This window comes from Lissotriton helveticus, chromosome 6, assembly GCF_964261635.1.
Source record: "Lissotriton helveticus chromosome 6, aLisHel1.1, whole genome shotgun sequence".
Classification (NCBI taxonomy): Eukaryota; Metazoa; Chordata; class Amphibia; order Caudata; family Salamandridae; genus Lissotriton; species Lissotriton helveticus.
In genome coordinates, this window is record NC_136067.1 from 784,488,605 (window position 1) to 784,505,348 (window position 16,744).

The window sequence follows — 16,744 nt, forward strand, 5'->3', positions numbered from 1 at the left end:
GCAGGGGGGGTAGACACAGCACAGCCGAGTCTTTAAATAGTGCGGGCCTAAGCGGGTCAGCGGGAGACCCTGATTTCCCTTTAGCCGCCATCCTGTCAAATTCCACCTCCGTCAAACCAGGGAAGATGGTGAGGCCCACGTTGGTACAGGAATTACGCCTCTGCCCCTCAGTCGAAGAATCGGTACTAGGCAATGAGCTGTAGATTGGACGTACTTTTTCCAGAAAGAAAACGGCAAGATCTTCACAGTGTGAGATTGAGCAGATCTCTGCCACTGGAGCTCTCTTAGCAGTAAGGTCTTTAAGGACTTTAAAAATCAGTTTAGTCGGATTGGGACTGCATTTGAACTCCCTGGAATAGTAGGCTGCGTGTACCCTGCAGATGGCTCTATGGTAGACTTTAACTTTGGCTAGGTACTGAGTTTTCTTCCCTGCGTCATAGGTTTTGCGCCAGTCTCTTTCCGCTTGTTTACAAGCTTTCTTCAGGAGCTTCAAGGAATTATCATACCACGGGCTGTGCTCAAGGGTGCGGCATTTACTCCATGTAGCAGGCACCAGGGAGTCAAGAGCTCGGTTGACCCATTCACAGAAGAGGTCATAGCCAGAATCTACTTCATTGAATGTGTCCAAGGGGTTTTCACCGAGAAGACAATGAAAATCCTCGAGCTTCAGTTTCCTCCAAGGGCGTTTGAAAACGGCTCTGCCTATATTTTTAAAGGGAGGGTCCAAGACCGGGAGGAGTAGCTCCACCAAAAAATGATCTGACCATGCCACCGGGATCGGCGGTTGGACCTTAGCTGTTGCCAAGTTTGTAAATATAGGGTCCAAAATGTGGCCGCCCGCATGAGTAGAGTGGGTAACCACCTGACACAACTGGAACGCCGCTAAATCAGCAAGTGTACTGCTGATGGAAGGAGACTGGCAAAGGTCAAAATGGAGGTTAAGATCGCCAAAAACATTAAAGTTGGCCGAACCCATCGCAAGAGAGCTGACTGTCTCAGGGAGGGCTTTCCTAAAAGCGAAGTCATTCCCAGGGGGTCTATATATCAATAGCCCTGAGAGAGTAAAGTGGTGGTTAACTGTAATGCGAAAGTGCGCGCTCTCACAGCCATCCATCACCAGTTTCTTCCACACACACGGATAGCAGGATTTAACAACTACTGCTAAAATCCCACCTCTAGAGTTACGATTACACGTGTAAATTGAATACTCTGGTGGGAGCGCTAAGTTTAGCTCAGCCGTTGCTTCATCATGAAGCCAGGTTTCTTTTATGAAGAAGATATCAGGGGCCTCCTCAGAGATAAGGTCGCGAATTTCAGAGTGGTGTTTGACCAATGATCTAACATTAAGCTGCCATATTTTAAGGTCCCGTGGAGTCAAAGGTTCAGCGAGAGCATTAATAGGGGTAGGGGAGTTAAGTAGGAAATTACCACAAAGGCATTTAAACGGGCCAGAAAGCGTGTGGAGAGAAGAATGTTCGCAATGCTGGACTTGCTGCAGTATACTTAACAGCGCGTCTCTCGTATAAATACCTCCATCTAGCTTAGTAGGAGCAGCGTCCCTACCGAGAGGCGATGGCTTGGCGTGGACGGGGGCAGACGGGCTAACCTTTGGCTCACCTTCGGCGCGCATTCGGCCCGCCCACTGCGCCCGTCCGCTGCGCTCCCCTGTCATGTCTGGCCTAAACAGGATCTCGTGAGACGTCAAACAACTAGACCGCCGACCAAGATGGAAGGTCAGTGTGTGCTACCGGAAGTAGCTCTTTCCGGTCCTTGCTCTGAGACGGCCCTCCACGACAAACAGCCACAAGACTGCGGTGGAACGGGGCCTAGAGCGTCACAATGCTGGGGTTAGAAATTAATCAGGTAGGTGTTCAGGGCGCGATTTAAAAAACAACAGCAACGTATGTTTAAAAACACAAAGGTGCCCTCCACCCACCCAAATTATACTGTGCACTCTGAGTTTCAGAACTCAGGAAGAACCACTGTAAAGAGGGACAAGAAGACTCATGAAATTAAGTGATAATAGAAATAGACTATTTGAAATGAACAGATTAAGATGAATGTGAAATTTAAAATTTTGGATCTTGAAACAATGAGAGGCTGAGAACTCAAAATCTGAAATTTGAAACTTGAAAGTTCTGAAACTCAGAGTTGAAATGAACAATGGACTGTGGTAAACTTTGAGCTTTTAAAATTTGAATTAAAAAAGTTTTTTGAATAATTCTTTTTAATTTTGAGTTTGATTATTTTGGACCAAAGTTTTGTTTTGATTATTGTTTAATTGAAATAGGAGGAAAAGAAGAAGACTTATTTTTGTTTTAAAGAAAATGTTTGTTTCATTTAGATTATTTATTTATTTATTTTTTATTTTTTGTGTCCTCATATATGCCACCAGTAGATGTTAGCTCTAAATAGACGTACTTCAGGCCACTGACACAAACCTTCCTTTCCTGCCCTTGTGTTTGTGGATAGCCAGTGAAGATCGCCCAGAGGTAAGGTTAATTCCAATCCAACTCCCTTTCCCGATGTTACTTGCTACAAAGGGAGGACGAGACCACTTAACCTCTGGCATAATCATTGGACTTTTTGTTGTTATTTTTCACACCATGTTTCCAAGGCAGACCAAAGCTTAACAGACTTTACCCCTCCACATAGTAAATCTAATCTACTCACCACCATGATGTTCTTAAGACAATCAGCAAATTTTGGAGGGAGTTCTGATTTCCATTCTTTGCAGATCTCTCTTCTGGCGATGACAACTACATAAAAAATAAACTGTGATATACAGCTGTTTATATCATAATCAGATGAAAAACCAAAGAGAACTAGTCTGGGGGTACATATGATTGGTGATAACAGTACCTCTTCCAAGAATCCGCACACCTGTCTCCAAAAACTACCTATTTCAGGGCATTCAACGAACATGTGGATGTCATCTGCTGCTGGACACTTACACCTTGGACAGAAGTACTGTACTGTTGATATTTTGGAAAGTTTCGCCGGGGTCCAGTAAGCCCTATACATTGTAAACAGGTGGTTTCTTCTCAGGTTCGATGGTTTAATAACTTTTTGAGACATTGTGAAAGAATCTGACCAGACTTTTATTATGTCATCTGAAATCTGTAATGTGGGGGTACCCCATAATTTAGTTATTTCAGCCTCTGGATTATCTTTGCTTCCCACTAAAATTCTATACCACTCAGCAGTCTCACCCTTCCATCCCTTCTGCCTAGTTATTAAGTCAAGCGGGAGGCTCTCCTCTTCTGTATTCCAGTTCTGGCTTCCCCACCATGCAGACAGTTGGTAAAACTTGAACCTTGTGATGGTACCCTCTGTTAAGCTTGATAGCGTTTCCCAAGTAATCTCGAAACGTCGCGAAGGTCCCCCCATTTTTAAGGCCAGCTTTCTTCAGCGGGAGAGCTAGTTGGTCCAACAGACATTCTGGAGTACCAGGAGAATCCCAAATTGGGGCTTGAGAGTGATAATAAGGGATACCCCAAATTTTCCGTATCCATTGCCAATTATCTAGGGCTGTCCGTAAGAGCTTTAGTCGAATTTTTTTAAAGAACTTTTGGTCACCAAACTTAAACAGAAAGAAATCTGCACTATGTGGGAGGTCTGATAGCATAGCTTGAAAAAGTCTGCCGTGTGAGGTAGAATCCAATTTGTTGGCTAAAAGTCTAAAGTTTTTAAATTGGAAGGCGTAGCAATAAAAAAGTAGATCTGGGAGTGCCAATCCGCCAAGCTTTAATCCTCTTCTGAGCTTCTTCCAAGCTATTCTAGGGGATTTAGTAGCCCAAATAAAAGTACCAATCCTACTTTGCAGGTTAGAGATATCTTTCTTATTAAAGATTAAAGGGATAGAATTAAACAAAAAGGTGACTTTTGGCAGGATTATCATTTTAACTAAGTTCACCCTACCATATATGTTTAAAGGTAGAGTGTTCCATCTAGTCAGGAGTTTCCTGATCTCTTTTACAACTGTTAACCAGCTAGTCTTAGGGGTGTCATCTAGGTGTTGAGTGAGATAGACCCCCAAGTATCTGATTTTAGATTTTGCTTCTAGAATAGGGACAGGATTATTCCAGCTCATTATATCAGTTTTGTCTCTGTTAATGCTGTACCCTGATATTGAACCAAAGTCCTCGGCCAGTCTGAATAATCTTGGTATTGCTTCCTCTGGATTGGACGTATATAGGAATAGATCATCAGCGTAAAGAGTTGTCTTGAGCTCTAGATCTCCTATTTTGAATGGTTTAATTTCTGAGTCTTGTCTTAAGGAACATACAAAGGGCTCAATATAAATATCGAATAGGATTTAGATTTTTGAAGTGCCACAATCGTTTTTCCTGTCTCAACTGAAGATGGAGTACATTAGATGCTGTAGAACTATAGTGTTAATGAGGATATTAACAATTTTAGTAGTTTTCATTGGAACAGTTGGTGTTTTTACTTGTTATTGTGGGATATGTTTCAGATATTGACGAAGTTACTGCAGTGAAGAGTGGTTTAACATAGAATGTACCAATGCTTAATGCAGTGGTTTCTGAGAGAATATATATGCTAAAATGATTCTCAAATACATTAGCATAATGAAAATTAGTGACTGATACGTATGTGCATTTTTCATACCTGTGCCGGGGAGAGATCAATTTGTATACAGCTTCCTATCTCTTATACTTTGTCATGTAAAGTGTGTGTGGCACTACATTTTAATCAAAATGAATTTCTTTATCCTTACTTTACTTATTTTAATGTATCTTTGGAAAATGTACCCATTCATTTAGATCATTCGAATGTTAAATATAATATATTTTTGAAGGTGATTGCACATATATGAGACTAACTTGACTGATCAAAGTGGTGTGTATTTAGCAAAGAAGAACATATTTTCATTAGTGAATATAATGAAAGAGGAGTTAGCCTTGTGCTAAATATGGAAGAAGGGAAGATTGTTGATAAACAGACAGAGAAAGAGGAACAATTTCAATTGTCACGTGTACACCCTAGGTTAAGGATGACACAAGAAAGGAGAGGTTAATTATTTGTGATGTGGCAAAGTCCTAGTTTGTTGAAAGGGATAAAGGCTACATTTGTAGGGGAAAGTGTTTGTTATAGAATTTATAAAGTGAGGGAAGAGTGCTTAGTGGGAGGCAAGCCAATATTGAGGGGGATTTGTTACTTTTGTGGAAAGGTTGCTTACTTTAACTTGCCAATAAATTGGTTTCAGTCTTGTTATTTAGCTTTAGTGTTTCCTAGAGTTTATCCTGCTAATGATACAGATATTGAGGCTCATAGGAGAAGAATAAAGCAAACCTTTGGAGAAGTTATGCAAAATATTTTATGTGCTATAATTCCTTCAGTAGGTGTAGCAATAAATTACGTAAAAATGAGGTATCTATCAACAGCTGTAGTTAAACTTGCAACAAAAACAGCAGGTTATTTTACATGATTAAATGCTGAAGTGGCATCTAATGGAGCCATGGTAAAGCAAAATCATTTGTCTTACAATATTATCCTCATAAAGGTCAGTAAAGCTAAGGGATGTTGTACTTACATACCAGATAACAGTAGAGCTATTGATTTCTTTGTTATTAATATGACTAATCATTTGCATGAGATTTAATCTTTTGAAGAGCAGGGTTTATCGGAAACTGTAAATTACTGGTTTAGAGACTTAAGGAAGAATTTGGCTAAAATTAGTGAATGGGTAGATAGTGCAGGTGGAAGTATGTTGTATTATTTACTAACACTTGTGATATTCATAATGATTTGTGAAATTGTTTTATTTCTTTTTCTGAAATGATCCGGAGGATAATTTAGCAAATGTTTGAAAGAAAGAAGTGGTTTAAAATACAACAGAAAGTTGAAAGAACAAGGAATGGATATTGTTAAAGACTTTGCCAATAACCAGCTACAGATGTATCAGGGGAGTTCCAGAAAAAAGCAGAGATTCATGTTGACTGAATAATTTCTTCTGTTAATAAAGTTAATAGTGGGATTTAGTGATTATAAATATTCATTAGAGGAATTGTAGAAATGATTTTTGAGTTTATAATTTCTGGTTGCAATTAATTGGGAGTATTAATTACTTTTATAATAAAATGTAGTCGGAAATAAAGAATTAATACATTTGCAGCTGAAACAAGTTATATACATAGCTAAGTTTGTTCATTAACATGTTTTAGTTAGGCTACTTTTTGTGAAAATCATCATAATGGTAAAATGGATGTTGTTTCTCCCCTTCCATCAGGGGTTTCTCTGTGTCTCTTCTCTCTTCGCGGGCCTTGTAAAATAGGAAACAAAAATGAGACCATATGGTGTATTTAAAAAATGTGCATGTAACATGAATTAAGTTTCTGGTGTTCGAATAACTGGTGTAAAATGTTGCTATAGCCCAGCAACTACTCCGCTCTAAATTCGCTGATTGGTTAGCACATAGAGCCGGTCTAATGCCCATTGTTTGATTTTTGCAGACTGTTCAAAGCTTACTTAGAAATTGGTTAGTGTTAAAACTATTTGTGTGACGCTTAAGAATCTTATTTGCCAAAGCGTGAAGCTGTGCCTTTAGCTCATTCGTTATGCAAAAATTTTGTTAAAGAACCCCTCGATTTGGAAGTGAACCAGAGACTTTTGAGCTTTCTTTTGTGCTACTATGGATGCTGATTGATTCTGCTCAACTCTGCAATCTGAGCCATTTTGACAATTATTCTGTTCTGTTTGGTTTTGAGAATTTGTAATAAAACCCTTTAACTTTTCTCTTGATTTAGAACTCAGTTATTGAGTGATCTTCTTGACTTATTCTGTTATTCGTTAAACCGATGGTGGTGGGGTGTTCTTTTACACTAGATCAGATTGAAAGAAGTGCTTTCTGAGGTAAATGGTGAGATTTTTAAATGTTGGGGTGCCATGATTATTGAGGTTCAGTCCTGATTATTGGGGTCTAGAGTTCTGTTCCCAGAGATGGTTCCTGAGTCGCTCCCCCCTTTCGCCAGCAACAGTAGTTATTCCTCATTCACTATAGGCAACATTTATGTTAAGCCCCACTAACTACAAAAAGCCTAGAAAGTTTCAACACTTTAGAGATTTAGAGGAGGATGCCAATGCAGCAAAGCAGCATATGCATATTCCTCTACCTTTTTGCAGGTAGATGAGTGCCCAGAAATACATCTATTTATTTGAAAACAGGATTACAGACCAAGTGGTAATGGGCTCCTTGAGTGAGACAGGCTGACTAAGGTGGTAAAATCGTTTATGTTTTGTAGCAATTCACCGTCACAAAATAATGCACCCAAAAGTGGAACTGTTTGAATTTAAGTTCAAAGCACTCTTTATCTTGAAGACCTTCAAAATGGTTTGTTTTACATCAAGCCTGCATGTGGGACAGAGTGGCTTTTAAATTGAGTTTTGCTTACTATGGTTTGAGTCATGCATACATTCTCTAGACCTATAGACATTAGTATCACTTTATACAGTCACCCAGTGGCAGCTTCTTCATTATGTCGGAGGAGTGTCACCCCACTGCCTTAGAAGCATAAAAACATGTCAAATAAAATGATAATGAAGCAGTTTTATTATTTCATTTTTCATGCCCTGAGCCAAGTCTTGGGGATGGGGCCAAGGCAATAATTGATTTATTTTATTTTTTTATTTTATATATTTAGAAAGTTTTGTATAGCGTGAACGTGACCCTCAAGGGTATAAGAGCACTTTACATGGGGATAACACGATTAGCATTTGGTCTAATCAACAGGCAAACATATTTGTGATACAAACAAATCAACAGCTAAGAATAGGCTAACAGTGATTGGAGTAAAATTAAGCACAACCAAGACAGGATAGACTACATAAAAGTATGCTATCTGAAGCAATGCAGTATCATTTAAATGTTGGATTAGGGTAAGACCTTAGTCAGTAGATATGAAGGGCACTTCATGGTGAAGGGCACTTGCATGGTGGGCACTGAAAGTGTGCATGACAATTTGGCCGGCTGTCTTAGGCCAGCCAAACCATCATGCACACTTAGATTTCTTCAGCTATAGCACTTAAATGTCTTCCGCCTGTTGCTGGAGAACAGCAGCCACAAGCTCCTAGTCCTTCTGGAAGCATAAAACCATCCCGCTCTGCCTAATCCCAGTGCTGCTGTCATGCTGGGTACTTTCAATTTCATTACATTTGTAAAGTGTATAGCTACCTCCACAGAGGTGTCCCGGTGCTGGTGTACAGCACATAAGAGCTAAAGATAATAATAGTATTACCAGCATGAGAGCATTGTCTGGATTGACGCAGGGGAGCCTGGGAGCCTGTGATTGGGAGAAGAGCATTGAGGCCCCGACGAGGCAGGTAAGATTTAATTTCAATGTATTTATCCCCTGCACTGCCTCACCCCTTTTCCCTCCTGGCAGCTACCACTGGAATCCCCTAGTACTGATGGCAATCCTATAACAATATAGGTTCCCGTTTCAAGACAATACTGCTGCTGGACCCGGTCCATAGAGTGGGATACAAAACATACCAAATTGAGGCTGTGCCTTCAACTAGAGGTCGAGCCTCAGGAGGCCTACTAATATGGATCAGTGTATCTATTAACATCGGTATAAAAATTTTAAATACCGATTCTTTAGATATACTTGGTCTGGAAATAATTACAGAGAACAAAAGGGTAATTAACCTCATAAATGTGTAAAATAGACCTCATCCATCCCACAAGGTGTCGCCATGCATTGGAAAATTGGAGTCTTTCATGGACACCTTAGAGTCAGATGCAAGCACAATCCTATGTGGGGACCTGAATTGTAACTATGAACCTATTACGGGTATGGTTAACATGTTTGAAGACGAGGACATGGCCAATAAGATACCTCTCCTGACTGAAAACGGAACTGTAGCTGGGACTACATTAGCCCTTCAGACCACTAGGTTGTTAACAAATCATGGTCTGAGGGCTTGCAATGGGCGTATGCCATCTGATAGCCCAAAAGTTCCCCCCTTCAAGAGGCGAGACCACAAAAGTAATTTAGATTATGTTATTATTTCCTTTGATATGTGGCCATATATAATCGATTTAAAAGTCAAGGAGAGATTTGACAGCGACCACTACCCTCTGGAAACTAGTTTTCTTACAAGTTTACTAAAGGGGATGGGTAATACAGAGGAAGGTGACACACAAGTTCAGTTGCCAATACTAGATAACATCATAGTCAGTAATAATCGTAGGGCTGTCAAATGGGCATATATATTGGAAAAAGAGGACCTCTTATCCAATATTTATCATACTTTTGCTAACACATTTGAATCTTATTGTCCATTAAGATGTGAACCTGGGAAATTCATCAAATTACATAAGTTCCTCTTTAGTCAATTGTTAGACCTTTTAACAAAAAGACCAAAAAAAGGGACTGGTATAGCAAATGCAAAACCAGTCGGGAAACCCTGGTATAACAAGAAATGCCGTGCTGCCAAAACAGCTTTGATTGAGGCAGTTAAAAGAAAAAGTCCTGAGGAAATTAAAGACAAAAGGAAATCATATAATAGATTATTGATAAAAGCAAAATCCTCTTGGACGAGAATTATGGTCCAGCATGCTACAAGCAGCTAAAACTAAGGATCAGAGGCACTTCTGGGAATTAGTGGCTAAGGGGAACAAACGTGAGAAGGGCTCCAGAGAGGTCTTCTTGGATGAAGCCACATGGGTAAAACACTTTACAACGTTGTATGCAGCTAAAATCACTGAGGTTACTTCGCTGGAAGAACCGATCCTAATGCAGCCAGTGAACTCATACCCATTGGTAGTTTTCGACTTATATGAAACGGAACAAGCACTTGCTTCAGTTAAACAAGCGAAGGCACCCGGTCTTGATAAAGTCCCAGGCGATCTTTATTTGCATAACACTGATGTCTGGGCACCATATTTAAATCATTTATTTAATGCTATTGCGGCTGGTGATCAAATCCCAGATACCTGGGAAGGAGCAGAAATTATCACTATTTTTAAAAAGGGGGATAGAGGCGACCCAGCAAACTATCGCCCAATTAGTCTTTTAGATATAGCCCAAAAGATATATGCCAGGCATATTTTAAATCGTATAAACACGTGGTTAGAGGAAGAATCAGTTTTATCGAAATATCAAGCAGGGTTTAGGGAAAAAACTGGGACAATAGACCAGGTATTAAGGTTATGCTGCTTGTATTGGAAATATGTTATTATCCGCAGAGGCCACTTGTATGTGACCTTCGTGGATTTACGAGCAGCATTTGACCTGATACCTCGCGATTTACTTTGGAAATCCTTGGAAAGGCGGGGACTCCCTGGGGAACTCCTAAAACTGGTGATGGGCCTACACCAGGAGAACTATGCTAAGGTTAGGTGGGGCCCAAATGGGGAACTTACAGACCCAATCCCAATAAAAAGAGGAGTGCGCCAGGGATGCGTACTGGCCCCCACACTTTTTTCCCTATTTGTCAATGATATTGCGGATTATATGGAGAATTGTGATAATGATTCGCCTCGATTGGGAGGGGAACGTGTACCGTCCCTCCTTTTCGCGGATGATACGATCCTGATATCACAAACGCCACGGGGCCTTCAGATCTTATTAGACAGGTTCCAGCAATATTGTACTTCAAAAGGGTTAGAAATTAATATAAAAAAAACCAAATACATGGCACTAAACCCTCATAAAAGTTTTTAAAAAAATTTAACGTTGAATGGTCATAAGCTCGACTATGAACAGAGCTTTACATATTTAGGGGTACTATTAGACTTGTCAATGGGATGGAGACCACAGCTAGAAAAATCAAAAATAGTGTTTAAACAAAATTGTCTCCCAATATTAAAAAGATATGATAAATGTGTGAGGCAGTTACCCCAGCAATAGAGATCTTTAGGTACAAGGTGCAATCTGCTGTTCTGTATGGAGCTGAATTATGGGGACCAGTATGTAGGGATACCTTTGAAACACTGGAGAAAAAGTTTATTAGGGGATTATTAAAAGTTCCAATTAATACCCCATTGGTACCATTATTTTTAGACCTAAACATCAAGCATACTGATCACCACGCCATGTTGAGACCATTATTATTATGGGTTAGACTATGGACAACCCCTGAACTGACTGATTATAAAAATGGGTTGAAAGAGGTACTGGACCTAGACAGTGGTAACCAAATTTATTGGTTTAAATACGTAAGAGTTTGGTTATCCAAACTAGGTTAAACCCATTTCTGGAGTGAGCCGGAGTTTTTAACCACGGCCTCCAAGAAAATTGTCAAACTGTCATTCTGGTCTTATGTGAGCCATGATTCCGTGTATGTCACAACGCATGGACCTTTGACCGAAAAATTTTTAATGGTTAAAAACGTGGCTTGTTTTGAATCATTTCTTGACGAGGTTCAGCCGCCATTGGCCAAAATTTTGTACTTAAAATATAGATACGGAACACTGAGAACCAAGGTAACAGAGAAAAGCTGGGGAAAGACTAATAGTGACTACTGCACTTTATGTCCTAATAATATGAGGGAAGACATTTTACATATATAGTTTTTTTGTCCCAGTTACGGTAAAGCCAGGAAAAAATGGATAGTGCCTTTATGTCGCATCATTGGCTTTAGATCCCACCATGAAGCAGGTAGAATTTTAAAAATGGATACCAGCCAAGTAATTGTGTTTGGAATCAGTAGATTTCTTCTGGCTGTATATTTTCTCAGAGTGAAATTGTCCCTCCCATTTTAAAACAGTACACTATGTGTATTTGATCAAACCACAAATTAAGTTTTTCCTGCTAATTTTAAATCTTATGCCTTGGCTGTTATAAACTTTATTTAATGTCTTTTTAAATTCTGTAATAATGTATTTTACATTATTTATTAACTTTGTGATAACTTCAAACTATAATAGATTCTTCCAAAGTGATGACGCGTAGCATTGATTACATGTATCTTGTATAATGTTTTTATCATTGTATTATTGTACTTCTTTTATGTTGCAAAAGCAACGAAATAAAGATTTTGACTTGCTGCTATAATCAGAGCAAGTAACGTGCACTACGCGTGCCCAGGCCTGTAAATTAAATGCTACTGATTGTGCCACATGCTTTAGTAGAACCTTAAACGTCTCAGGCCTGCCATTGTAGAGCCTGTGTGTGCAGTTTTAAACTGTCATTTCGACCTAGCAAAGGAAATCTTTTGCCAGGTCCAAACCTTCCTTTTTAATTCATTCAAGTCACCCCTAGGGTAGGTCCTAAATAGTCCATAGGGCAGGGTGCAATGTATTATTAAAATGGACATGTACTTTAAATTTTAACTTGTCCTGGTAGTGAAAAACTCTCAAATTCATATTTCACTACTGCAAGGCATATCTCTCCCATTGGATAACACTGGAGTTGCCTTATTACATTGTCAGAAACCAGGGCCAGTAAGTCAGGACACCTGTGCACTTCAAAGGCATGCCTCTAGGAGCTTCTCCCTACTTCAAAGACATAACCATGTATACATACTGGACGACAGACACCAACTCTTCAATGCACTGCCAGGAAGAAGCACTGCTGTGCTGCCTCAGGATCTGCCACTCTGCTGGACTGATGCTCTGAAGGAACTGCTGCCCTGGATTGAACTTGCATCTCTTGAAACCCAGAACCCAGAGTGACTAGTTGGTTGGACTCCTGATCTGAAGTCCCAGGGACATAGGAGGCTTTCAACAACCTTGCATATGCACCTGAACTCTGGCATCTGTGAATCCACCTTGCCAAGTTATTTCATCCCAGTCCTGTACCCTTGGAAGTGGGCCTATGGTGCTTTGTCATCCTCTGTGGACCCAGCGGAACTGACACATCTTTTCTGCTGAGCAGCGCACCATCAAGCAGAACCAATGCAGGTCTGCTGCAGTGAGGAATGAACCAATTGCAAAGACCTGCATCACCGCGCAGTCCACATAGCCTTTAAGAAGTGTCACTGTGCAATGCATCCTCGGCACATGCCCTTTCATCTCTCATTGATGGCACTCTTGACCAAGACAGCATACTCTGCATGATAGCCTTGCAGCTCCTTATAACCGACATTTCTCCCCGACTGAGCAACGCATCCCTGATTTGGCAGCAGCAAGCGTGGTCTGTCAGTCAGAGCACAGGAAAGCTGGGGCAGCCAGGAGTGCGACCTCTAAGGTAGTCACCTGGGTGCATGCCATATCGCTACTGGCATATGATTTTTGTCTGGGGTGAGAAGGCACATTGTTTGATATAAAACATTACATATTTAGGCAGTACCATAATAGACCTGCCAACCTCAGGTACTTATAGTGTACTTTATTGTTAAAGGTCACTATAGGGACATATAAGCTTGCACTTACATGCCCACACTTCTAATATAAGGCACCCTATCTCCTGGGCTTAGGGGGCCTTCCGTAGGGGTGGCTGAAAAGATATTAAAAGCAGTGCATTGGTTTTGCCACACATGGTGGGGGCAAAGTCAAAATGGAGCAGTTTACACTGTTCATGCATTCTGCAATGGCAGGGCTGCTGTCAGCAGTTTACTTAGGTCGCGCAAGATGGCACGAACAGTGCTGCAAGCCCTTTCCTACCCATGCTGTGGGTACCACTGTTACCATATACTAGGAACTTTTAAAGGGGGGTTAAGTTCTTGTCAATTGGGGTTGCCAATTTACACATATCAGTTTTAGGGCTAGAGCACTGGCACTAGGGTCTGGGCAGGAGACTCCAGTGCACTTTCAGAGATATAACCATCAGCATTAGAGCAAAAAGTGTGTGGGGGATGATCATACAAAAAGGGCACTTACCTACAGCTGCGCAACGCATTTTCGACACTGATCTTTACAATGATCTGCAATCACAGATTGAAAGACCATTGTTCAATGGGCCGAGCTGGCATGCGCCCCATCATGGTCAGTCTGAACTTGTGACTTTGTCCTGGCCTGGCACAAACAGATGTCCACAGTTGACGCTTTCTGCTTCTGGTGCTATTTTTACTTAGATCTTTAAAATGTTTCATTTATTTAAAAAAAACCTCTATTGGTCTTACTCTGATATGGGCTCCTGTTGTGGTGCGTTTCCACTGTGTTATTGTTTGAATTATTTCACAAATACTTTACAAGTAGCCCCTGAGTTCCAAGCTAACTGGGGGTTGAAAACAGGCTAATTTAGGGTTTGCTTGTGACTTCACCTTGAAAGGAATTGTGTTTTTTGTTTGAGAAGGCTTTCACCCCTCTCAACCAGTAACCAATTTCTTACAATGAGGCACCTATTAGGTGACAAAGTCCCATTTGTTTTGTTTACTGAATGGGAAAACATGCCTCAAGGGTTTTCATTGTTGTTTGTTCTGTATATTATGTGTAAGCACTTGCTTTGCTGTGTTGAATGTTCCCTTGCCAGTCATAGCTGACAACTCCTGTGATATCATCAATGGAATGTTGATGTTGAGGTGATGGAGAACATCAATCAGCTTGTTGGGTGAGGAACTTGAGTGAGGAGCAATAAAGAGAAGACTTAGAGGAGAGGTCAGAAGCTCCCATTGTAATCCTTTCCACGCAGAAGATGCCTTCCCACAAGTAGCCCCTGTGTAGCCCTTAATTTTGATGGAACTACCCAGGCCCTCTCTTGGGCTAAGCTGACAGAAAACCTGACTTTTCTGCACTCATTAATAGTGTTTCAGTGAACCAGCCATCCTCAGTTCTGGGAGGAGGACTTTGACACACATGGGGTTCGATTCACAAGGGCAAACTTAGATCAAAAGTCTAACTTTACTATTTTTTGGTATTCTTAAAGGTAAACTTAGATCAAATGTCTAACTTTACTACTTTTCGGTATTCACAAAGGTCAGTTACTACGAGTAAAGTTAGACTTCTGATTTAAGTTTACCTTTGTGATTACTGAAAAGTACTAAACTTACACAAAAGTGTAAATTTACCTTTGTGAATCGGGCCCATGGTGCACAGGTGGACAATCAGATATACCTATAACGCAGCATTAATGTAACAGAAGTATTTCATTTTTCTGACTGTGATAGATGACAGGCAGGCAGGACAGAGCGAGAGCGTAGAGTGAGTGCACTGTTTGGAAGGTGGTTGAAAGTAGCCAAAGAAATTTGCAATTTTCATCATAGATAAGAGTCACAAAACCTTAAATGTAAAACTGGCACCAAAAACTAGACACTGTAGTCACTACAAACTAGTTACTAAAACTCTGATAAAACAACAGAATAAATAGGAGTGAGCGATACACTGAATTATTCAAATATAGCTTTGATGGTAAGTCGTAGGGCATTTCCATTGCACTGCAAATTGTGTTTATTTTTCACTGTATGGATGCAGGCACTATCTCAACTAAGGTGGTTTCAATAACTGTCAGAATATGATCCTGAAAAGTACGTAAGCCTATGCCAGGCTTAGGTGAAATTACACGGAAAAGAATGTAATAAAGTAACAGGTCAAGATGACTTTGACCTTTGTATGATACAGCTTGTCTTTTGCAGAGTTAAAATAAATAATAAAGGGGCATATTACCTAGGGCAAGTATCGCCGCTTTTCCGGCGAATTGTGCCGAGAAAGCGGCGATACTGCTAGAGCGCTATTAACAAGGGCATTTTAAAGCCTGGCACAAGCCCACTTTGCATGTCGGCGATAAACATTGCTAATGACATGCAAAGTGGGTGTTCACCTTAAGACCGCTATTCTTGAAATAGCTTGTCAAGATTCTATTAATTTCTGCAATTGTATTTGAAAGAGTGTCTTTGGTGTTACAGTTGTATAACTTTAATTTGTGACATTTAAATTGTAAATATTGTCTTGTGTATGCCTGGTATGTGTGAAAGAGTGAGATTTGCATGCGAATATTGATCAATCACGTATGAATGCTGTTTTTCCACTAATGTGTATTATTTATGTAAAATGTCATTTTTATGAAAATTGTATTGTGTATCGTCCGTGTGACAAATTGTTCTGAACTAAATGGTGAATATTCAACCAACGAATTATTATAAATTTTGAAAAATAATAAATGTGATTTATTCTGACATAAACTGTCCTTACTCGTACTTAGTTTAATTCTTAGTGCGTTGTGACCCAGTTCTTCTTCAAATAGCTGTTGCAGTATTGGCTCTTTGTGTAGTTGCTTAGTAATATTGAGGCTTGGCCTTACTGTGGGGAGCCCACACCCAGTGTTGTTTTTTCACTGATCAGGTGTTAGGGCATTGACAACAAGGGAAGTGGATCATAAAGCTGAATCCACCCCCCCATCAAGGAACACATTAGCGCGTGAAAACAAGGTTTGTTTTCATGCGCTAATGTCCCATATCGCCGACTATCGCCGGATTTCAATTCGCCTACGTGATGCGCATTGATAATTGCGTGCTAAAAAGACGATGAAATCTGGCGATAGCCGGCAATATGGGGATGTGGGTTGTGCGTTTACTAACGCACTTCTTGGTAATATGCCCCAAAATACTTTACACACACTTGAGGAGTGTTGTATTACTAACAAGGTATATATGATGCAAGAATTCTTTGCTTGTCTAAAAGGAAGACATACTAAAGTATGCTTACTTAACAAGAGAGTAGAGACACTATAACGTAATGAGTATTTTCCCAAATAAATTATATTTTATATTTTACACTTTGGAGTTCAAGAGTTCAGGTCAATTTAGCCTCATTGTGTCCTATCTCTTGTTTTCACCTCTCAGTGCCAATAGTTGAAATGGGAAATGTTTTTCCATCCCGAGTGTTTGGTGGTATAAATGG